Here is a 12,212-nt window from a genome sequence, read left to right as displayed (position 1 = left end):
TGTCGGGTCGTGCCGGGCTAGACGGGCATAGAACCAAATTTATAAAGTCGGGTCGGGCCTGCATAAAAATTTAAGCCCGACAGTCGGACCGGGCCTGCATAAAAATTTAAGCCCGACAGTCGGACCGGGCCTGGGCATAATCATCGGGCCTAATTTCTGCTGTAGAGCCGGGCCCGAGCCTGGCCCGGCCCGGGTTTTGATCAGCTCTAGCGGTAAATAAGGCGACTCAGTTAGTCGACCCATTTGCAACCTTACACAAAGCAAAAAAAACGAAAGACAGCTGGGTCTAGAGAACACCTCCCAAATGATGAGCAGTAAATGAAGCGACTCAGTCAGCAGCCTGGTTCACCTCTCGAAGGACATGCCTGACTTGGACCACACGACACTCCCGCAGCAACCAACGTGTCACCTAGAAGAGGGTGCTCTGCCAACTATGGCCTCTTCTCTCATAGGTACTCAATCAGCGAGGCTGAGTCCCCCTTTAGGATGATGTAGCCTGCCTCCAAAACATATTTTGTATGGGAGAGCCCCTCCCATGCATCCATAGGTTGTATGTAGTTTCTTTCAATTAGCAAGTCAGGTCAACTTAGATTTCCTTTCCTGCCAAGTTTGACTTAGTTAAACTTTTAATTCATGACATTAACTCTTTATTTTGAAGGGAATTAATAACAAAATTAAAGTTTCAGAACTAATATTGTGAGGATCAATCAAGTCGATCAAGATCTAGCTTCGGCAAATCCCACCGAACTTAATTTATTGGGTCTCTTGGTAAGGGATCTATATCAAATCCTGGGGGGCTCGTGTCTTCTGGTCTAATTGGATCGTTTGAAAAATTAAATCTGACCGGTATCATTCAAAGATTGATAGAATGTTGGAACTGTCAACATAGATTGGTCGTGTAAGGCAAAAGTATCAGATTTCAACACGAGAATGCATTTGGGTTTACGTGGAGTTCGGGTGGCCAATTCAGACCATTACACTACCTTCGAGGTGATCCTTTCCAAAGAGAAAGTTGTGACTGTCACGGAACCAAATACTAACCTTAGGCTCCAAATATTAGAACTTTCGTCTGTGGATTTCCAGACCTTTATGTCAACCACGAGAGACACCATGCAAGCAAGCAACTCTTTCAAGTTTTAGGCAGCGTTGACCCACTCCAAAAGTACCAAGATTTGAAAGACAACTACGGCCTCCGAATGGATGGCTAATATTACCGGGTTTAAGAGAGTTTGGTGTTGTTGGAATGGTTGTTTCTCTAGCGAACGTCTTCTGTTTCAAGAAACACGAGAGAATGCTTTGAAGTTATGTACCCTGATGGCTACTTTGCTTATTTTCTTAAGAGAGAGTTCTTTGAACAAGTCTATGTACAAATGCTTTGAAAACCCACACGTTAATACGTACACTGCTTGAGGCTTCGTTTCACCTCGTTGTCAACATCGCATCGTTTGCCGTTTAGTGTGTTAAATAATATGGTCCATGGAAGGAAGCTCCTAAATAATGTTATCTTCCGGCGGAAAGACACAGGACCTGGATTAGTAAAATGGGCAACAAAATTGGCTACGGGACTTGGAGTCAAAACAAAAACAAAACGAAAAAAAAAGAAGACGACTCCGGCATTTATTCGGACGGCAATATTTATGGAAGTTTCCAAAGTCACAAACAGTTAGCAGCCCAAGTAATGTGATGTGATTACTTGAATGTAGCCCAATAACAAGGCTTCACAACGTTCTTCTCGTTGATTACCAAAGGACTAATCCTGGAGAAACAAAGAACTGAGGCGGCAAAGTTGACATTAGAGATCGTCTAACGAGAGCACTAATTGCAAGTTTGGAGACGGTTAGCAGCTAAAATGTGCAGGCTGGGAGCACTGAAGACGCAGTCACCGAAGGACCTTTTATCTGGTCCCGTGTTGGAGAAATTATTGGACCATTTAGCTCCATTTCTCCGAGTAGACCAAAGATTCTTTCAGGATTTCCAAAGCATCGCACTGCTGGTTACCAATGGCGTTCCTAAGGCATGCAGTGGAATTTGGCTGTTCCTTGACCTATTTCAAATTTGGGTTCCCTTGAGTTTGGAGCCTCTATGGTACAAAAGAGCTCTTGACTGCTGCCATATCATCCAATTGAGAAGATTGGGTTGCTGTCAAATATGACACATTGCATTGTGTGCCAAGTATGATCCCTCGTGTTGGATGTTAAATAGCTTGTGATCGGATGAAGTTATAGAGCTTTCTTTTTCTAAGAAGAAATTATAGAGCTTATTTTAAGAATAGAGTAAGAAATGATCTGTTTATCCAAGAAGGAAAATAGAAAGGCCTAATTCAACAAAATTGCCAATTGTTGCAAGACCTAGTGGCATTAATTTTTGTTGTTAATGCCGTTTTCTCCCTCTCTCTTTTTTTATCTGTTGTGAAAGTTGTTAATACCTTCTAATTATACCTTCATGGGTTGGATGGATTGAATAAAGATTGAGTCAAAATTTTGTTAACCCAAATCTGATTCATTTATTAAATAAATCAAATGTAAATATAAACCTATTCTACTTATTGAATAGATAATTCGACTCAATTTGCACAATTCATTTATTAAATAGGTCAAATCAGGTTAAATAAATTAAAGTTGTCCCTTGACAAATTAAATAAATTTAAAGGGATTACACAAGTTAAATAGATCAAATTAAATAGAAAAAAATAGATTAAGCATATGACCTGACTCTATTATTAAATATATTGAAATGAATTAAATAGAACAAAAGTTTAAACTTGAACTTGGCCATGTAATAAATAAGTTTAGACGAGTTATCTTGACTTAAATTTGAATCTGCTTCAAGTAGGTTATTTGCAGATTGAATCATAAATTGTTAGCATTGGGCCCTTGGGAGGTGGGGTGCATTTAAAAAAAAAAAAAAAAAAAAAAGGCTATTGGGGTGGGGGTGACGGTGGGGAGAGCGACCATAGCACCAATGAAAGGGTAATTGAAGTGTGCCTTAATAACAACACAATAGTTTTAGTAGCACAACACCAATAGAGTGCTATTCCAACATGCTAAGCTCCACAATTGTGGCGTGAGAGTTTTTTTTTTTTTTTGGCTACAATGGATAACTCTCACAATTCTAATGTGAACACATTCAAAAAAGTCAAAATAAAGCAAGTCTCAAAACGCCTAAGACAATTCCGCCTCAGCAGCCTAAACAACCTCACCCAAATGATTTACCACAAAGAAAGCCCCCAGTCTACCGTTCCATTCACCTCTCTGTAGAGATATCTCGTTCCGAAAACGATACTCCCACCAATCATACCCAAAATATTCCAAAGCAGTGGCCCCCTACATCTCTGGATTGTCCTTGGTTACAATCAACCACAGTAATTGAGTCCCCCTCAAGCAGAATAGCGTTAGCCCTCAACATACGTCGAGCATAACTAACTCCCGTTTAAGCAGCCCTCAGCTTCGTCCCAAAAATCGAGATGTCAAAAAATCAGACTTTTTCCAACTGCCACGACTCTAGAATCCGGGTCTTTGATCACGAAGCCCATACCACTCTTCCTACCACCATTAAAGTTGATCTTGAGAAAGCTCGAGGGTGGGAGCTCCCAAGTGATATACATTGTCCGAGATGCTACAAGAGCATAAGTAGAGTCCTAGGTGTCCTGAGTGTTAGAAAAATCACCTCAAAAGAACTCAAATAAACCACAAGTAATTTAATTTCACTGAAACAACCAGTTCCGATGCGTACCTCTTCGACATCGTTTTCTTTCGATCCACAATAAAATAAATAGTACCTATAGTTGATTCGAAGCATGTAGTCACTGTCTTTGAAAGAGATTCGTCTTCTTACGTGCACCGGATTCTGGCGATCCCTTCCCAAGATATAACGAACCATTGAATTTATAGGCGTGCACGGTACTACAAATTCTCTTTACTCGGTAGAGACTTTTTTGTTTGCTCGTACCCATAGATTGAAGAAACAAAACTTTGAAATAAAAATGAGAGAACTCTTCTTTTTCTTTTCTTTTTTTTCTCGGTGTAGCCTTCTATAGGCTTCACGCCTCCAACGTTTACGTTTTAATTGAGTTGTCCGTGGAGTTTTTCAATGGGTAGCTCTTCGTTAATGTGTTTAAATGGAGGGTCGGTTTCAAACCGTTTTGATGAGAGAGACGTTTCAAATTTCAAAAAGAAACCTCTTCCATTGAGCTATGAAAGGCCTTCTGATCGACTTGCATGGATGATCTCCGTAGCCTGCACGCACACCTTTTTCATAAAAAGCCTTGATGTCAGATTGTATTTTTTAAAGATTCAAAAATTTCTGACCAATCAAATGTGATAAGTAATATATGCAGCATGAGAGTTTTTACCAAAAGAAGGCGCAGTTGACCTTGTAAATGTCACTTCTAGGGGCTCTTGCTCAAAATTCCTGGCCAGCCACTTGTGTAAATCGGTTAGACTAGTCTGACATGTACAATACACGTTTGCTGAGAAATTAATACTTCTATTAAAGGGTGGGGACAGTGATTGCCCATAGGGTGGTATGGGCGGTGTATTAAAAAAAAGAAAATAATTCTGTCATTTTCATGGACTTAATTTATAAAATAATACTGAGTCATGGTAATTCTATTGATTAATTGCACAAAAGATGTATTAAGTCCGAGTGTGAGAAGTCAATTAGATCCCTCCCCCTCAAGTAACCTTTTCAATTAATAAGTTTATTTGCGAAGACAATTTTTTAATTTCTGGAGAGTAAAATTGTCTTGCACAGGAAGTGATTTGTTATGTGCACCTTTGGGCAACGCAATTACTTAAATAGTTTCCATTAGGTCAATGCAGAGCTTTTGCAACTCATGCATAAGTCGGGGGCACGCGATAACTTTTTTATTAACTAGCTAGACTTAGGTAAATGGTTACAGATCAATGCCATGCTTTACCACCGTCTGCGGACGGACACTCAAACTGATTTTATGTATCCGTGCAGAGTTTCCCCATCATCTATACTATGTTTGGGCACTGCATATGCTCATTCTCTCAATCCTTGCTTCAAAGAGACGAGAGTTTTGCCATTGAAGTGGTAGCCCATTGAAAATGTGGCCTTACTTCCAACCACATGATTCTAAGTTCGAAACGCACAGATATCAATTAAATTGTGGAGACCGGATGCTCCCTGCTTGGACACGGGATCTGAAAGAGCGTATCACTCTGCTGGTAACTTTGGTGGTGCCAGATGTGACGTACTCACACATGGTATTCATGTCGAAGCCTAGAGGAATAGCCAAACCGGACTCATGGGTGGGGAGGGTATGAGTAAAACCGTTCAGGATGCCCAATACATGATCATTTTTGTCCGCATCGCGAGTGTGGGCTCCCCCCCTAATTTTTTCGGCCAAAAAAAAACAAAAGAGAGGAGTTTTAGGCTAATTAACAATTTATTTATGAAGAAAAGGTCTATAGAGAGTGGGCTGTTCTTTTCTAACTGTTCGAATCCTGGTTTAAGATATGATTTGGTCTTAAATCACTTGGTGCAAGTACAAGAAAACTTTATTAGCCGCGTCCTCCTCAAAACATGACTCTGGCCGGATTCACCATCACAAGCTCGCAAACCGCATCAATCCGGTCGAGAATCGAATCTCAAAGCATATAAAAGGCAAAAGAAGAAGGGCTAGCTAACCATCGTCTTAGAAATCGAGTATTTACATGGATGACGGATCGCCTATTTTCAGTACTAATACGTGTAGACTTCCTCTTATACATACAAAACTCTGCGTGTGTAAAGTAGCCTAGACACCATGACTCTGTACACCCATCCAAAACCCGAAAGCCGGATCCAAATACAAGCACAAACAGAAAAGGCCATATCCAAATTTGAAAGCACCGTACTTGACGAACCACCCCTTCACAGTCTTTCCTTCTAGATCTCCAGACAGCAGCTAGCCTGAACGTGGCCCGAATATTCCGGCGGCACCTCCACCTGCCGCCACGTCGTCTTCCCGTTCAGGTCCAACATATAACACGCTTGGGCTCCACCGTGGCAGGCGGAACCCATCACCATCAGCTCCCGGTCGAACGCGAGCAGCTGCGGCGCCACCCGCGCGTCCTCCGGCACCTCCGCCACCGTTCGCCAACCCCCCGCTGCCTCCCGCACCGCCACCTGCCCCGCCGCCCGGCACACGTACAGCCGCCCGTCCCCACCCGCCACGCACGTCCTCGGGCACGTGGAGCCCTCCAGCACGTCCTCCTCCACCGGGCCCCAGTTCCACGAGGTGGCGTCCAAGGCCTCCGCGCTCCTCCCGAACAGCCCCTGGGCCTCCGTGGCGTACCCGCCGATGACGTGGAAGGTGCCACGCAGGAAGACGCCCTTGCACTCGTCGCGCTCCCTGGCGATGTCCGGGAGGGGGTCCCACGCGTCCCTCTCCACGTCGTACGCCATCGCCGATTTCAGCGCGTTCTTCTCCTCGTCGTGCCCGCCCGCCACGAACACCCTCCGGTCCCCGTCCGGCGAGGCAGTGCAGGCGAAGAAGGACCGCCGCGGGGCCGGCATGCGGGCCCCGCGGCGCCACGAGGCGGACTCCAAGTTGTAGACGTAGACCCCGTCGGAGGCGGCCCACGTGTCCGGGTCCCACCCGCCGACGACCACCAGCTCCCGGCCGACCGCCGCGATCTGGCAGAACAGCGGGAGCCCGTGGGGGAGGACAGGGATGGGCGGCAGCGAATCCCACGTGGCGGTTGTCGGGGAGCAGAGGACGAGGCGGTAGGAGGGAGTCGCGGAGGCGGCGTACTTCTGGGCCGGGCCGCCGGAGGAGTATGGGGGCTCGGCCTGGGCCAAGACTACGACCGGGCGAGAGAGGCCGCTGGATTTCCTAAGGCGGTGGAAGGACGGCGATTCGAGCTCCTGCTTCCAGAGCCGGCAGACGGACCGGACGGTGCGGAAGGCCTCGTAGTGGACGCGGAGGAGACAATCGCGGGCTATCTCGTCCGGAAGGCCCGGTATCAGTTCCTGCATCTCCTCCTTTATAATTCCGAGAGAGAATCAAACCAAGGAAAAAAAAGGCGAACGAACAAATTCAAGATATCGGAAAGCCTCTCACTCGATCTGATGAGGAATAAAGGAAGCTGGCGAGACAGAGGGATTTATATAGGACTCTAGAATGTCTATTTTGGAAGTATAAAAGTGATTAGAATTTTTGAAATAGAATTTTATGCCAATTATTAAAGGAGGACCAACGGGAGAGGGAAGAGGCGGAAGTCAGAAAGACTGGTGGGTTTTTGGGGGAAGGAGAAATATCTGGGAGTTCCAACACGGTGGATCTTGGCTGTATTTTTTTTAAGATGAAATAAAAAGAAGGGGGGACAACGTACGTTGAATATTTTTGAGAGAGGAGGCGTGGGGGATGGTACCTCGGTGGGGCCCGGTTGGAAAACCGGGGGCACATGGGCCGCAGGAAACTTTTAATAATTTCTCTCATTAGACAAGTTTGGGAGAGAGAAAGGGGCGACCGAGGATAAGGGCGAGCATCTACGCCAGGAAGTGGGGTCTGGTTATCGGATTCCAGGCCTTGTCTCTCTCCCTTGTTCGTGGCGGAATTTGGATAGGAACGTCGACGCTGCAGCCGGTCCGGACCCGGCTCGGGGACTGGAGGAGATGTGATGGTGATATGACAAAAAGCCAGCTTTTCTGTCGCCGACTTGACAATTCGGGATTCTTCCCGGCCGCCGTTGCACTTTTCCTCCACCGATAGCCTTATCCATATGCTGTCTGGTTTGAATTTTAGGTTCCAACCGCTAATCTAAACGCCCTCAAAGCTTGGTGCTCCTTCAGTCCACTGCATGATACACGAGGAGTTTCCTGACAACGTATAGATAAATCTATTTTTTTATTTACGATTTACATTCTTTTTATCCCAATTTCTCCTATTCGATAGAAATTTACCGCCGTCCAGATGACACCAGCCAGGATGGCTGCATCAACTCAAGCTCGTCTCTTAACATCTTGCGGATGGACACACTATGGGCAACAAGCAATCAAACAGGGATCGAGTGGCGTCTATGCACATAGGAAAACAACCTTGCAGTAATTCAAGACCATCTTCATCTGAGAGATGACAATCTAGATGGGCATTTCATCAAACACATCTCTCACCGAGTAGCCGACGACCAGAGTGTTCCATGAGATCATGGAAAACTCCAGTATTTTGTTGCATAGCTTGTATGCGGCAGTCATGTCGGCACCAAGATGCGCGTAGGCGCCAAGCATTTTGTTATATAGCTTGGTAAATGAAGACAGAAGATTGAAATCCAAGTTTTAGCATATGCCATATTATTTCTACAGCAAACTTCACATCTCAAATGACCGTCCCATTTATGGGGACAATCCTTGTTGATTTGATTCCCGGTATACTATTCCTTTCTGTTGATTTGTTCGGGTCCAAATTTTGGGGCCTAAGCGCAATCAATCCATACCAAAGGATGATCGCGTGTTGACTGGGATCAGAAGATAAAGATGGACCGACCCTTCAGGTCCAACTGCATGGGGTTGCATCATTCTCACGAATAGCTTAAATAATTTTTTGAGTAAAACTCAAGTAACAAAATACTTTGGCTCGAAAACCCACAAGCCTAATCGAATATAATATATATATTATAATCTATTTATAATATATATTATTAATTTAATATTAATATATAATATTATGTTATATTTTGTTCTAACCATATTTTTTAATTGTGATCCAAGTTCGAATTCAAGCTCATGGCTGGAACGATATCCAAGTTGAATCGAGTCGATCTCAAGTATTCCTCTTTTTTTTTTTTTCTTTTAATCGAGTTGAGTTCAAGATTGAATATTAAAGCTCAGTCGATCTTGAGTCTAACTTCAAGCCCGAGCAAGTTGAATCAAGTCAAGCTCAAGGCTCTAGCTGCTTGACTCGGCTAGATTGCACCTCTACCCTAAGCCAAACATTTTTCGTGAATAAAACATCAACTTTTGGGGCTCCGTTGAGGGTATTTGAGGCTATATTGGGCCGGACCAGCCTCAACGGTCCAAAGAATGGGCTTAAGTACAGCCACTGCACAAGTCCTGGCACTATTTCTGGGCTGGAAGATGAGGAAATATGGACCGAAACTAGAACCTACTTCAATCTGGCCCAGCGCAAAAATAACACCACATGAATACATGACTCCGGACTCGGGTTCAAGGCTGGCCGCCTCAAACCTAATGTTTCAACCCATGATGACTTTGAACCTAGGCCTTCACCGGACCACTCTGACCATTGGCGCTCCCTGCAGCGCTGCTTCTCTGTCTAAGGAGACTCGGTGGTTAGGGGGTGGGGAAGAGAAGGGTTTAGCAGAGGGTCTCGAGGGGCAGACCTGCCCACGACACCGCAATCTTTGGACTACCAAGCGTGGATCCAGATGTAAGCAGGGCTAAAAGTACACCAAACTATGGGTAGCATTCCAGTAAAAACCTATTAAGTCACGGGCATAGCCGGTTTCCATGGCGTGCGTACAACATCCAACAATATTATCAGAAACTTGTTTTTTTTATTTGAGAAGGTTCAAAATTTTAAATTCTATATTAATAATTCATGATGTCTGTTTAAATGTAAGTACACTTATATTTAGAGGTTGTGTGGAATCCTATAAGTCAAGTTGTATGCCATGAAAGTTACACAGTTTGGTCCGCTTGTTTGGATGCCTACAATTCAAAATGCATAGTGAGTTAAATTGTTTGCCAGGCATGGTGAGACCATATTGACCATATTAGGATAAGTCAACGTCAAAATAGCTCATAACAAATCTCTCTTCCCTTTCTCTCTCTTCTACTATGAATCTAGTTTTCACCCACCCTCTACATCTCAATGCCACCATGTGCCTCTAGCTCCTCACCCTCTCCGTCCTTCACCTTCTCCACCCTCCTCCAGGCCTCCACGCCCCTGTGCTCCCTCCTCATGGATGCCCAAGTCTCACACAAGCTTTAACACCAATCTCTTTATCCAAAACATTCTTATCCTCTTATACATCAAGTGCTCCAACATAGCATCCACTTACAAAGTATTTGACAATGTTGATCAGAAATCTCTTTTTTCTCTAAACTCTCCTTCAAAAATGAGAAACGAACTTCTTTGTAAGTCAACTGCTGTAATTTAAGGACCAATATAAGTTATGCATCTTCAACTATAAAGCTCAAAACAACCCTTTATTGCAGTCCAGATTTTCTAAACTCAATCGGACCATATGGGATTTGACTTGACGTGGCAACCGCGCATGCTCCCTATAATTCAATAGACCTGCTGCGACGTGCATGTGCACTTTGCAAGGCAAAATTCATTCTTAGAGCAATGTTTGCAGACGCAGCTCCAAATCCTTCTTGAAATTCTTATATTACTTTGCAGTTATTTACCATACGTTGATTTTTTTTATACAATAATTAGCATTTTTAGCATAATTTTTAAAATTAGTTTCCAACAGATATAGGGTGACATCCTCCTTTGTTTAAGGCTTAAATCTTACCTACCGCAAGCTAAAAAGGTATAAGGGGGAAAAAAGAATATAGCAAAATATCAACGACATGAGCATAACCGGCAATCAGTATGAAATGGGAGAGAAGAATAGCCACTTCTAACCCTAAATTTACCACACTCAGATCTTTAATATTGAACGTGGAAAGAAAATGATGCTCGAAATTGTAGGCATGGGCATCACCTTCACATCATCCATGATGATATACATAACAACCACCTTCCCAAACCCCCACCACTACCTTCGTCCACTTTATTAGCCCCCACAACCTTCACAGATTTGGAAACCACGTAGCCGAGCTCCATCTCCATCGGCCTCTTACAGCCCGGGCATATGGTACCAAAAACGTAGGAGACGTAGAAGCGGAACACTCGGTAGTAGAAGCCAGAGTTGCAGCTTTTGTAGCACCTCTTCACAGCAGATGGACACGGGAGGGGGAGAGTGTGGTGGGAGTAGGAGGGTGATAGCATTCTGGGGTTCAGAAATTTATTTGCAAGACAAATTTTAACTGTACAGGACCTTGAAAACCCAATAAAAATTAGAGCCGTATTAAATGCTGCATTCACCTCTTTTGAGAGGCAAAATTCAGCAGTTTGCAATACAATTTTTATCACTTGTTGTGATGTTGACTCTCTGCAAACTATTGTGCAGATTCTGTTGGAGCACAAAGTTACCTTCTTGTTGAGTCTAAGGAGGCCAAATATTGATCCTTCCATGAGCCACCATACTAGTCACATGCATGAGTATCTACAATTATTTCTCCCCATTTCCATAAACTAATTTCTGTTTACTTCCAAGATTATTGCATCCTTTTCCAATGCTTTACACTTTTGCCTAATTCTTCTAGCTACTGCTATGGTATTCTTGATCTCACTCGTCATTTCTAGATGGTGGCACCCCAACTTTAATATTGAAGTTTCTCCTGAACTTTGCTTTTGGTGCATTATAGTGCACTTCCATTCTTAACATTGCAAAAGACCATGTCAACACGAATGTGGTTGCATTTAATTGATTTGATGCCCACAGAACTCATTACATTTGTTTGCAGAGACTTCTTCCTACTTAAGAGTAGAATTGCTACTCAACAAGGCTGGCATCCTATCTATCAAACAAATCTAAGATTAAGTCCATTCTTTCCCTTAGCATCAACTTCAATAAGCAACCCACACATTATGTCCATCCTTTGGATCTAGTTTTATAACAGATTAGCCAGAACTTTTGATGCTGATCCAAAGAGCATCATATTGCCCAATGATTGCTTATGCAACTTTATAATTGTTTAAAATTGCCAAAGAGAGGCAACCAGCAGAATTCCTCCATGAAGCTCAACAAGATCAACACAAGCTCATTGACAATGAAGCAGAAGATTCCAAGTTTGGCTCCACTTATGGGTGGCACTTGGTGGGGGCTCAATTTGAACCCACCCAGCCCAAACTGCTTGCTGGGTTAGGTTGGGCTGACGCTTTATGACCTTGGGGTTGCACTTGAGTATGAAAAATCCCATCTTGTACCTAAATTAGGCTCGGACAGGGGTTGAGCTTAAACCCGACTACAACACAACTCAAGTGTGACCCAACCGAGTACCTGACTGAACCCCAAAAATAATTAAATACCATCATTTAGCTACAGCTTTAATCCTATTGAGTTATAAATTGCATAGTTACACCCTATTGGGATCCCGACCAAACCAATATCAGTAAAATCAGAACA

At 43.7% G+C, this 12,212-nt stretch overlaps 1 pseudogene; it reads right to left on the bottom strand.

Moving 5' to 3' along the window:
* Positions 1-5,625: 5,625 nt before the first annotated feature.
* LOC103720857 (F-box/kelch-repeat protein At1g80440 pseudogene) lies at positions 5,626-7,298 on the bottom strand (annotated as a pseudogene).
* Between the last annotated feature and the right edge of the window lie 4,914 nt (positions 7,299-12,212).

The sequence above is a fragment of the Phoenix dactylifera genome, chromosome 5, assembly GCF_051530095.1.
Source record: "Phoenix dactylifera cultivar Ajwa chromosome 5, Ajwa_hap1_PhDact_Kaust_v1.1, whole genome shotgun sequence".
In the NCBI taxonomy this organism is placed as follows: domain Eukaryota; kingdom Viridiplantae; phylum Streptophyta; class Magnoliopsida; order Arecales; family Arecaceae; genus Phoenix; species Phoenix dactylifera.
Note: the sequence above shows the minus strand (reverse complement) of the source record. Positions and strands in the feature narration are given on the sequence as shown.